We start from the raw sequence: 12,677 nt of genomic DNA on the forward strand, positions 1-12,677 counted from the left end.
CGTACCAAGTCTTCCGTCTGTTCACTAAGCTCAAGGCAAGGCAATTTCTGATACTCGTCACTCGAAAGAAGAAAAAAGGAAGACTTTGATTTGAATTCTGTTTACTTTCTCTTCCTTCCTCCCCTTTTTCTTCCACGCATTTGCTGCTGAATCCTGCGTGTACCATCTTTGTTTTCCCCTCATCTTTTGTTTTTTTTTCTTGTTCCTTTCCCTTGTATTCTTATCTTTTTCCTTCTCAGATTTTTCCTTGTCTTATTTTGACTGGCCAACTTTTTTTCCATGTTACTGGCCACTATTTCCCTCTCTCTCTCTCTCTCTCTCTCTCTCTCTCTCTCTCTCTCTCTCTCTCTCTCTCTCTCTCTCTCTCTCTCTCTCTCTCTCTCTCTCTCTCTCTCTCTGTCTCTACTTAATCAGGAGTTTATGTTCCCGGTAAGAGCAGCCAGCGACACATGCTCTTAGGAACCCTTGTGACGGAGGAGCATACCCTGAACACTCGCCCCGAAACTCCTTTTTTTTCATAATTATTTTCTTTTTTCATTATCCTTAGTTTTTTTGGAAGGGATGGCGGTGTCTTTTCCTTTTTGTGTGCTTTCTTCCTTTCTTTTCTTTTTTTTTGTGTTCTTGGTATTGTTGTTCTTTTTCCTTCTCTCCTCTTCCTCCTCATCTTCTTCTTCCCTCCCCTCCTCCTCCTCCTCCTCCTCCTCCTCTTCTTCGCTCTTCTTGTCTTTGTCCTCCCTTTTCTTTCTTCTCTTTCTCCTATCCAGCCTCGCCTTTGTATAATTTGTCACTTTATCTTTTAATCTATTCTGTGTATCAATTGGAAAAGCTATTTAGTATTTTTTTTTGTTACTTAAGCATCATTCTTTTCTTCTTCTTCCTCCTCCATTTTCTCCTCCTATTCGCTCTTCTTGTCTTCCTCCTCCCTTTTCTTTCTTCTCTTCCTCCTCCATCTTCTCTCGTAGCAATCCTGAATATATTGGAGCGTAATACCAGAGAGGAAATATTTTTGGTTATAGTCAGTCAGTATTGAAGGTTTGAATAGTTCCTCCTCCTCCTCCTCCTCCTCCTCCTCCTCCTCCTCCTCCTCCTTTTATCTTGTCTTTCTCCTCCTCATTTTTTCTCTTTTTCCTTCTCTTCCATATTTTCTTTCTCCTCAAGATCTTGTTACTCTTTTATTTCCGTCTTTCTCTCTCCACCTTTGATCGTTTAAGTCTTTATTTTTTTATTTCTTTCTTTCATTGTTTTCCATTTTTCCTTTTTTTTTTTTTCTTTATTTATTTATTTATTTTTTTTTTTTAGGTTGGATCGGGATTACAGGTGGAAACAGGTAGGTAGGTGTGTTTACTATACAGGGACTGCCACGTGTAGGTTGATGACTTCTTGCAGTTCCTTTTTATTTTCTTATGTTCCTCTTCTTCCCTTTTCCATTTTTTCCCTTCTCTTTTCTTTGCTTTTCTCTTCTTTTGTGCTCTTTTCCCTTCTCTTTTCTCTTCTATTCTCTTCTATTTTGTTTTATTTTGCTTTGTTCTGTTTTGTTCTGTTCTATTATGTTCTGTTCTGCTCTCTTATCTTCTCTTCTCTTCTCTTCTTTTCCATTTTGCCCTGTTCTGTTTTGTTTTGTTTGTTTTGTTCTGTTCTCTCCACTTCTCTCCTCTCGTGTCCTCTCCTTTCCACTCCTCTCCTCTCCTTTTCTGCTTATCCTCCTCCTCTTCCTGTTCCTCCTCTACGCGATGCTCTGGTTCGCAGGGAGGAGCTACGAAGACAAGGTAGCTGGCCTAATGCTATCACTAATACCATCACCTCCAGTGCGTGACGCAACACTGCTCCCATAGCCAAGAGAAGACCGTCTAATTACCAGAGATAGTGTCAAAATTAACCTTAAAGGGACAGAATTTCACCGACCGTGAGTTAAATACCTCAGCGTTGATAAGATACGGCCAGATAAGACGGAATTTAGGTGCAGGTAAACGTATTTTAATATTGAATTTGATAACGTCAGTCACTCAAGTTTTTTTTTTTTTATCTATTTTGATAGGCGGTGACAGGGGGAGTTTATAGTGTGGGTGATGTATGTGTGTGTGTGTGTGTGTGTGTGTGTGTGTGTGTGTGTGTGTGTGTGTGTGTGTGTGTGTGTGTGTGTGTGTGTGTGTGTGTGTGTGTGTGTATGAGGGACGCCGTGGTGTGATGTCAGTGTGAGCGGAGTGTCTGTTTCTTCGTGTTGATATACTTTGTGATTGTGGTGTTGCTACATACAACAGGTTTTCTTTATTGTTGTTGTTGTTGTTGTTGTTAACATTATCAATATCATTATTATTATTTACTACTACTACTTCTGCTGTTACTACTATTACTACTACTGTTGCTACTACTACTACTACTACTACTACTACTACTACTACTACTACTACTACTACTACTACTACTACTACTACTACTACTACTACTACTACTACTACTACTGCTACTACTACTACTACTACTACTACTACTACTCTACTACTACTACTACTACTATTTTTTCTGATGATTTTCACTTTGTTTTATTTTCCTCCGTGTGAATGAGTTAAACCAAAGAATAAAGAAACGAAAGTAAAAATGATATGAAGGGCTGCTAAGATGCCACGCGCAAAAGATTACACAGTTTAAAAGATTTCCACTATAGTTCCGCACATGTCTCGCTACACCTGTTTTGAAATAGCTCATGGTTTTGAAAGGGAGGTTGGAATGAGAAGGGGACAGGATGACAGAAGCAAGCAGATGTCCAGAGTTTCCAGAGTTGAGTAGCGAAAGGGATGAAAGCTGCCGGCAATAGTGTTGAGAGCTCTTGGCCCATTCGCTGATGAAACTGCATGGCTAGGTATTCTGAGACAGGCGGCTTGGTCATCACGACACGCTCACCTTGATGCCAGCCAAGTACAGCTCACCACTCCCTTTCACATTCGTTATCTTCCATCACTTTCCTCACATTTCTATTTCTCCTTTTCCTCCTCATTTGATATACTTACAACTCTTTTGTGGATTGTGCCATTTAAAAAACTTTCTTGCTATCTTTCTATTTGTTATTTCTATTTATTGGTTTCATGGTTTTTCTTTTCGCAAAATACTATATAGTTGTCATTTTATGGAACCACTACAACGAGCATTAAGAAATTGATGGGTTTGAGGGTAGCTTGCTTTTTTTTTTTCCACTTATCTCTTCTTCCTCACATTTGAAGTAATGAAGAAACGTTGTGGTCATTTGTGTACTCCAACAGGTAAACTCATTAAGGGCTGTCTATGGAGGTTTCTGGTACACCTGTTGCTTCCATAGGTTTGCTGTCTTCTTGTTCTTGTTCTTGATCATCTTGTTCTTGTTCTTGTTTTTTTTTCTTCTTCTTCTTCTTCACCACCACCACCACTTCCTCCTCCTCCTCCTCCTCCCTCTTTTCTTCGTATTCACTTCTTGTTCTTTTGTTATGTATCTCTTTTACTTACCCTTCATCTACACTTTCTCTCCTCTCCTTGTCATAGTCGTCTTTGCTGTCCTCCTCCTCCTCCTCCACCTCCTCCTCCTGTGGCGGTGAGAAGCTTGATATTGCCGTTATTGATTCTTCCAATATAAGTCAATTACGGTATAAATTAGGTTCTGAGGGGAAGTGCTGCGTCCCTAAGTAGTTGTTGAGGGGAGAGAAGGGAGAGGGAGAGGGAGAGGGAGAGGAAGAAGAAGAGGAAGAGGAAGAGGAAGAGGAAGAGAGATACTATACATTGCGTAGGGTGAAGGGAGCATTGTGGCGCCCTCTCACATCTCGTCTTCCTCTTCCTCACTTCCGTCTTCAATTATACTTACAAACACACACACACACACACACACACACACACACACACACACACACACACACACACACACACACACACACACACACACACACACTCTCTCTCTCTCTCTCTCGCTCGCTCGCTCGCGACTTTCTTATCGAATTGGATATCTGAACAATTTCCAGTTATCTAAATCTCTTTCCAGTCGTGTGTATCGTCACCGGCTATTGGGTAACGTCTGTGCCCACGCTGCTTTCTCTCCGGGTTCGAGTTCTTTCATAATTTATTTTCATTTATTTATTGTTTTATTGATCTGTTCTTTGATTAGTATACAGATGAGCAGTTACAGGTGAATGTGTTATCGTATGTGTTTTCTTTTCATTCTTTCTTTCTCATTGTTTCGTGTCCTTCTTTCTTCTTTCATGTCATTGCTTTTTCTCTCTTCCATTCTTCCTGTGTTGTATCCTCTCTCCTTCTTTCGTGTGGCCTTATTTTAATTTATTTTCTCTTCTTCTGTCTTTACTGTCTCGTATTTTTCCTTCTTCTTTCGTGTTTCGTCTCTTTTCAGTGTGTTTTGGTTTGCGATTGGTCAAAGTATGAGAGTCAAGATAAGGTTATTGATCCAGTGAGTACTCCGAGTCTTCCCTCTGGCTGGGCTGTTATTAAGGCAAAGGGGGAGGGGGCTGATTATGACCCGTGAAGCATTAAGTCCTCCCTCCACTGCTGAGATTAGTAGTGGAAGTTCAGTTCGCGCTCTTTATCTTACTGAGCGCTTTGGTTACGGTAGATTTGTTATTACCCAGGGGGCCAAGGGGGTAAAATGTGTTTCTCCTGCTGTAAAAGGTTGTGCAGTGCCATTGGAGTCTAGAGGTATATAGAATCAATATCTAGGTGCACAACCTTGCAAAAACCTACTGGAAGTGAGATATTTGGCAAAATCCAAGATGGCCGCCACCAAAATCCGAAAATACACAAACAGTCATAACTTTGCAACTATTTGAGATAGAAACATGAATGAAAGTTCGTTTTCCATGTTTTAATACACAAAGAATCCAATTATACCATCAGAATTACACTACAAAGCACCCATGATCAAGAATGGGGAACAGACAATAACAAAATATGGCAAAAGACGGCGGAAGCATCAAAATATAAGCATAATAATGTATCTTCCTAAGCTTCATCATTACTCCAGAGAATTTTGCGCATACACCACAAAAACATTCAGAAACGTGTGAATACATTGTCTAATGTTCATCTATTTCAGATTCGTCGCTGTCAGCCGAGCGTATCCGGCTGCACCGCACCGCTGATCCCCCGCACCTGCAACCGACATAACATGCGATTCCGTTCTTTGCACAGGAGCAGTTTCGACTGCAATCTTTGATGCACTTGCAGCAAACTGTAGTCTTCATTTGCTGCGGCCATGTTGGAAGAGTGACCATGACAGGCACTGGTTTGTCATCCATGAGCACCCAACCGTAGTCCTCAACTGAAACAGCTCTTGGCTGTGCCACATGGGAGGTCTTGTCTATGATAGTCGCAAGGGCAGCACGCCTCAGGTGTTGAAGGAAAGAATCTTCTGTAGGAGGCAGGAGCTTCAACAGCGTCGATTTGTTGTTGAGGAACTTGAATGCTCTAAGCTTGCTGAGAGAGCTTGCAGAAAAGTCCTCATTTTTGTTGCTGTACACAGCCACGAGAAGTTCTCGAGCTTGAGTGACTACGACGTCCGATAGCTCGCATGCTTGTTCATTCTCAGCAAAGGCCTCCAGAGCTGAGACGTCAAGAGTTTTGCTGCATGCTAGCCATTTTTTCTTGCCAGTGAAATACGGGTAACTAGTTGTATCCCTGCCGCTGAGGCTGTGGATGAACGGAAGTGCTCGGCACAGTGGTGTTCCCAACTTTAATGCTATCTCATGAATTGGCAAGTAACTTTGTGGAGCATTTTGAACCCAAAGCCCATGCAGGATGTTCAGGTGATTCGAGGAGTAGTAGATGGCCAATACGGTTATGTCCGTGTCATTGGCATGTATGACAACCCTTTCTATCCCGTCATGTTGTGCACTGTGTATCGCGTGCAAGAAGACCCGCGTATCTGCCTCTTCTTGTGTCGAGTTCAGTTCAGTCACAGGTTGTACATTGTTGGGTGTGATCAGCAGAGTTTTCGTTTTGTCACAGAAGCCTCCACCAAGGTAGACTTTGGTCGGCCCTTGAGCCGATCCATCAGTGAACCACCACTTGCTCCATTCTTCGCAAAGGAAGTTTAGTAGCTCTGATTTGTTTTTGGACAGCCCGAAGAAGTCTTGTGGATCTGGAGTCTCAAAATGTGCCTTGACTTCGTATGTCTTTCCCCGTGTTGATTTGTCATACCTCTTCTGCCTTTCCAATGCTTTGATGCTGCTGGAGGAATAACTGTCACAGCAAATATGTAACACATCTGTTGTTGCAGGCAAGATACTTCTCAAATTTCTGCTGTAACGATGTGCAACATCTCCAAACGTTTCGCCCTTTTGAAACGACCATTGGCGTACCACGTACATGGCATCGACAACCACTGCAGTTTGTTTATGCTCATCAGGAAGGCAGGCTGTGGGTTGAATTCCTGTGTCGTCTTTGATTGCCTTGACAAGACTGGCCTTCGTACCAGAGCGCATTTCCCCATCTTCTGTGAATAGAGCTGGGGGTGTTTTGCTACACTCGTGGTCACCAATGAAACTGATGACATCAACGTCTCCTCCACTTGCGATCACTTGAGTTATGCGCAGAAGCGCCGAGACTTCTTCACTTTTTCCAGCTGAAGCTTTTGTCTTGGTCTTTTTGGGTTTCTGGTTTTGTGTATGGAAGGTTTGAAGGTTTACCTTGACAGTTGCAGACTTCTTGCTTTCCAGAGCATCGTTCAAGGCCTTTGTTCCCAATTCCTTCACAGATGTCAGGTGATTTTTCACGGTGTCATCTGCACATTCTCCACTGGTTATATTGATGAGGTTCATCGAAGTTGATGTGTATGGATTCACTTCAATGGCTGCTACAATTTTAGTGACCAATTCATTATCATGTGCTACGCGCTTGGGACCTGACTCATGGTGTGGCTGCGTGCTGTTGAGATGCAGCATTGACCTCAGTTCGGCAGATACACTTGCAGTGATAGGTTTTGTGTAAACCCATTTACTTCGAGCAGCTTTGTTGAGCGTAATCCCGTCCAGTCCGCTTGCTTCTTTCGCATCAGCATTGAAAGTTTGCTCCAGGAGCATATCTGGGAAACTCCATTGTGCTCGCCTGCAGCGTGTCTTCCAACGAACGATCCCTCCATGAACTGTGTTTCTACATCTGGTGCGGAATCGGACAGGTTTTTCATCTCAGCCAAGTACAGGGGCAATGATTGCTGGGCATACTTGTAATGCCCAGCTGCCGCAAGGTAAGGAAGCATGTTTGCACACTCGTGTAAATGTCCCTTCCAGTTCGCTTCCCTCTGATAGAAGATGAATCTTTGAAGGATATCTGTCATCGTCAAAAAGTTCCTCCAAAACACGCCTGTTGGAAATTTGTCGAATGACTCCTCAAATTTCGCCAGTTGTGCTTTCAGTACCTCCAGATGTGGGCGGGCCTCTCCAACTTGTAGTTGCAGAACACTTTTGTCACTTTGGTTCTGAAGGAGAGTTTTCAAAATGGAAATGTGGCAGTTTTATGCATTTTTTTCATTGTAGTTGTAAAATCAGACTCCTCGAATATCAAAACATAGAAAACGAACTTTCATTCATGTTTCTATCGCAAATAGTTGCAAAGTTATGACAGTTTGTATATTTTCAGACATCGGTGGCGGCCATCTTGGATTTTGCCAAATATCTTGCTTCCAGTAACCTTTTGCAAGGTTGTGCACCCAGAAATTGATTTTATATGTCCATAGACTCCAATGGCACTTCACAACCTTTTACAGCAGGCGAAACACATTTTACCAAAATTTGGTCATTTGGCCCCTGGGTATAGAAGAGGTCCGGACTAGGACAGCAAAAAAGAAAGTAGGTACGTTAGTATAATTTTCTATATGCTTTAGTTTTTATGGCATAGTGTCATGTGTGGGATTAGTGTTACTATGAATACGATGTCCGGTATGAAGTATTTGTAGATGCCTCAGATGAAAGCCACGTGTAGGATGAAGGTATGTACATTATCATCATGGAGTTTCACTAAGTTATAGTTATCTTCAGAAAGGAGAGGGAAGGTGTGCAGCTGAGTGTGAAGGTCAAGGGGGAGAACGGGATCACACGTCATGGGATGCTTTGCCGCTATGCTCTTATCTTGAACCCAGAGACGCCTTAGTTGTGCTGTAATACTCTTTTGCGTATCTTCACTCTTATTATCTTATGACTTTGAATCGTGCCGCTGCGTTGTATCTCGGATGAGTCACTGATAATGCCCCTAAGATCTTAGCAACAACAAAGGGAACACTGAGGCCAGCCAGCATTGAGCGGCTTTCGGTCATCATGTGTATATAATAACTAAAGGAATAGAATGGACACATCAACCACAACAAAGGGAACACAGAAGTCTGCATTAAGTGGCCTGACGTCACCTGCTGCTGGGAAGGTGAAAGGCTGTCTGTTATCTTGCACTTCACCAAGCCGTGACGTCACTGCCGAACACTTACTATGATTAAATTATGACGCAGCAACAACAAGGTCATAATGGGCCCTGTTAGAGAAATGAGTGAGCGCGACATCCACTACAGGGAAAAATGTGTTGACAGTTGACACTTCATGGTTTGATGGATAGATTTTGTTTAGTACGAGTATTAATTAGTATTACCGCATTAGCATTGATAGGTACCAGAGAGGAAATGTCCAAGAAAAATAAATCTAGGGAGGAAACGTAAGTGGGAAAACAAACAATCACGGAGAGAGAATATTCCTCATTCAGCGCTCCCTTGTAACCTTAGCCTGACCTTGACCGGCGCCATGATGTGAATGTTATGAGCAGTCGAAGCGAACGGCAAGGCAAGGAGCTACAGGCAGTACAAGCAGCACTCACCCAGATGTGTACAGCAGCCGCGGGGACAGCAACCTTTAACCCTTTCATTGCGAGATTAATTATTTGTCAACCACTTTCAGCATTTTATAGATTTGTGTATTATAGCCAGTTCAATGATTCTGTAGCAGAGAAAACGAAAGTAATATCAAAGTTCTATTTGAAATTTAAAGATTTATCACTTGTAAGAGAATGAATTTCGTGTTTTCTGATAACTTATAGCTTAAAATATAACAAATTAAATATTCTGTTCTCACCATCTTACGATTTGGAAGAAGACAAAATTAATCTCATTCCTTTGATCATTAATTTTGTAGAAAACAGAAAACAAGTGAAACTTCTAATTCTTAATAATTGTAGCATAGAAGACAAATTAAATTCTTTCTTTTATTTATTAATTTTTCTGTCTCTGTATCTGCAATTCTACTGATCTCTAAAAGGCGCGCGCGCACACACACACACACACACACACACACACACACACACACACACACACACACACACACACACACACACACACACACACACACACACACACACACACACACACACGTGTCAAAAGGTTCGTGGAGGAGGAAGCAAAGGCGACCCTCACAACGGTCGTGGCTGCTTCTCGGTTATTCTCCCCTGTAGAGCATCCCTGCTAGGTAGATAATTGATTGAATTTCATAATGTCGTAACAGTTGAGGTCATTATTATTGTACGTGTCTGCGTGGAGGTTCTCTCGGTGGGACGCTCGGAGAGGGAGGTAGGGAGGGAGGAAGCAATACCCCTTTCCTCTTTCCTCCCCACAATATTATATGCAACCTGTTGGTAATGATGATGGTGATGGTGATGGTGATAATGAGGAAATTAATATAATGTCACGCGTGAAGAGAATCAGTATGCCTTTTTCTTTATTTTACATATTTGCGTTTGTTGTTGTTGTTGTTGTTGTTGTTGTTCACTTTGTTCTTTTTGTTCTCGTTATTATTATTATCAGTATCTCTATCATTATTGTCATCATTAACACTACTGTACTATCATGATCGTCCTTCTCCTCCTCCTCCTTCTTCTTCTTCCTTCCTTCTCCTTCTCCTTCTCCTTCTCCTCCTCCTCCTTCTCCTCCTCCTCCTTCTCCTCCTCCTCCTCCTCCTCCTCCTCCTCCTCCTCCTCCTCATCATCATCATCATCATCGTCGTCTTCGTCGTCATCATCATTATGTAAGATCGCCATATCAGTTTATTATAATTATGCAGTCGTTACTCGTGGGTCGGTGAGACAATGCAGTGCAGTCGATGGTGTGTCAGGTGCGGTGGTGCGGCGAGCGTCCTGTCAGGGTGAGGAGTGACTGGCGTGGTGATGGCGTGGTCACTTGGGCACACTTGTTGAGTCTTGTCAGAATGGAGCGATCAATGAAGGCAGAGAGAGAGAGAGAGAGAGAGAGAGAGAGAGAGAGAGAGAGAGAGAGAGAGAGAGAGAGAGAGAGAGAGAGAGAGAGAGAGATCTTTATTCTGAAATAATTTGATCTCTCACCACGACTATTTTCAAAGGCCACAGATGATTAACCGGGTTCAAAAGAGTATTTCCCGTGTTACTGATGAAGAAATCTTGTCAATCTATTATTAGAACTGTTAAAACATCATTTAAACCGCGTAACTTCAAGTAGACTCTTTATCACACAATAGAGGTGCATTGCAAAAGTGTTTCAGAACAGTACAAACTCCAGAGAGAGAGAGAGAGAGAGAGAGAGAGAGAGAGAGAGAGAGAGAGAGAGAGAGAGAGAGAGAGAGAATTGATAACTATAAATAGTTTTCCTGACAGCGAAAGGCGTGACGTCAGAGATAAGGGGCGTCATATGGCGGGACGCGGGAACCCTCCAGATGAACGTTGCGGGAACTCGCGAGACAAACTGGAAATGAACGATATCTGATAATACCACTTGCAGGGAAATGGGTCATACATTGTGGTGACTTTGGAGGAGGAGGAAGAGGAGGAAGAGAAAGAGGAGGAGGAGGGGGAGGAGAAGGAGGAAGAGGAGGATGAGGAGGAAGAGAACGAGGAGGATGAGGAGGAAGAGGAGAAGGTGGAATAGGAAGAGGAAGAGCAGGAGAAGGAGAAGGAGTAGGGAGAGGAAGAGAAGGAGGAGGAGGAGAAGGAGGAGGAAACGAAGAAAAAAGGAGAAAGAGAGTAGATAGAAGTGAAGCAAAAATGGTTATGGAGGAAGAGGAGGAGAGAAAAAAAAATGCAGGAGGAAAGAATAGTCTGTGGAGGAAGAGGATAAAAGAAAAGGAAAGAAAACCCTTTCTCGGAGGAGGAGGAGGAGAAGGAGGAGGAGGAGGAAGAGGAGGAGGAGGGAGCAATTAGCGTAAGTTTTACATAAACTCACTACACACACACACACACACACACACACACACACACACACACACACACACACACACACACACACACACACACACACAGGAGAAAAAATAAACATTAACCTTAATGGGTTGTGAAGCACGTCAGTAGAAAAAAGGGAAAAAGGAAAAAAAACATGGGGAGCTCATTAACGCGCCATGTATGTACTCTCTCTCTCTCTCTCTCTCTCTCTCTCTGTGATACTGCAGTTGATTTTATGACACGTCCCTCCCTCCCTTCCTGCTCCCATTGATAAGAGACTTCGCGTCAGTCTTATTCCTGGAGGTGAGTGAGCAGGGTGGACGCGCGTAACAGACTCAGGCAGCCCCACTGAGAAGCAGGTATTGGTGTGTATTTGGCCGGGCGTACCAGGGGAGGAAGAAGTGTGCCAAGGGTTAGTAGTGTGTAAATTTTGTGCTGCGCGTCGCATTTATGAATCTGATGAAGTGTTTTGATTTTATTTGTACGTTTGTGGGTTTGGGCAGTGTCAGTATATTATAATAATAATAATATTAATAAAAATAATCCGGTTTGTTAGTAATTGCAGTACATACTTACTGAAAATGTACATATGGGGATTGAGGGAGACTTAAGATTAGAATCTTAACTTAGCTGTTTATGGCTCGCACCATGGAGGGAATAGCACTATGTGTGTGTGTGTGTGTGTGTGTGTGTGTGTGTGTGTGTGTGTGTGTGTGTGTGTGTGTGTGTGTGTGTGTGTGTGTGTGTGTGTGTGTGTGTGTGTGTGTGTGTGTGTGTGTGTTTAGGATCGAGAGGGCAAAAACACTGCTGTCAATGGATTTCTTTTCGCTTTCTCATCACTTTCTTTACCTTGAGAGAGAGAGAGAGAGAGAGAGAGAGAGAGAGAGAGAGAGATCACACATATTGACAAACAGATGGAATCCCCATTTACCAAGTGAATAGCTTCCTTCAAACCGCCTTCTTGAGTCCTCCTACGCCCGGAAGGATTGCAAAGAGAAGCTCACTCGCTAAGCTGTTCATCCACCGCTCCGCCATTCCCCCCTGGAGCCCTGGTAGTGGAAGTCTCGCGTCCATAACACCACCACCACCACCATCATCACCACCGCCACCATCACCACCACCACCACCACCACCACCACCATCACCACCATCACCACCACCATCACCATCACCACCACCACCATAATTTCTAAACTCCAAGCATGCCATCTATGTCATTTAAAATCACAATTCCAAATTCGTGACGTGCATTTAAGTAGATGTTGTTGTTTTTCAATGTGGTGATGGTGGTGGTGATATGCTCTTCTCTATGTGCAGTTGTGGTCAGAAGTCAAGTAAATGTCTGCCTTCGGTATTCTGATTGATGCTTTTTCAGTCTCCAGTGTTTTAATCTATCGACATTGTCCTTTTAAACCGGTGTCCATATGCAAGAACTTCCGTAATGTAGGTGTAAATTAAAATTCATATGTTTTCCACAGGGTAGTAGTTGTTATTCA

General features: G+C 42.9%; 1 protein-coding gene across 8 annotated transcripts in view; it reads left to right on the forward strand.

Moving 5' to 3' along the window:
* The window catches only part of LOC123514788 (atrial natriuretic peptide receptor 1-like), a 491,631-nt gene that overhangs the window by 104,870 nt on the left and 374,084 nt on the right, over window positions 1-12,677 (forward strand). The window contains exon 1 of one of the 8 annotated variants that reach the window (XM_045272959.1): window positions 11,572-11,593. The exons of the other annotated variants lie outside the window; for them this stretch is intronic. The gene's annotated coding sequence lies outside the window, so the exon portion shown is untranslated. Of the gene's footprint in view, window positions 1-11,571; window positions 11,594-12,677 lie in introns of those variants that run through there. 8 annotated transcript variants of the gene reach the window in all.

Source organism: Portunus trituberculatus, chromosome 38, assembly GCF_017591435.1.
Source record: "Portunus trituberculatus isolate SZX2019 chromosome 38, ASM1759143v1, whole genome shotgun sequence".
NCBI classification, from domain to species: Eukaryota; Metazoa; Arthropoda; class Malacostraca; order Decapoda; family Portunidae; genus Portunus; species Portunus trituberculatus.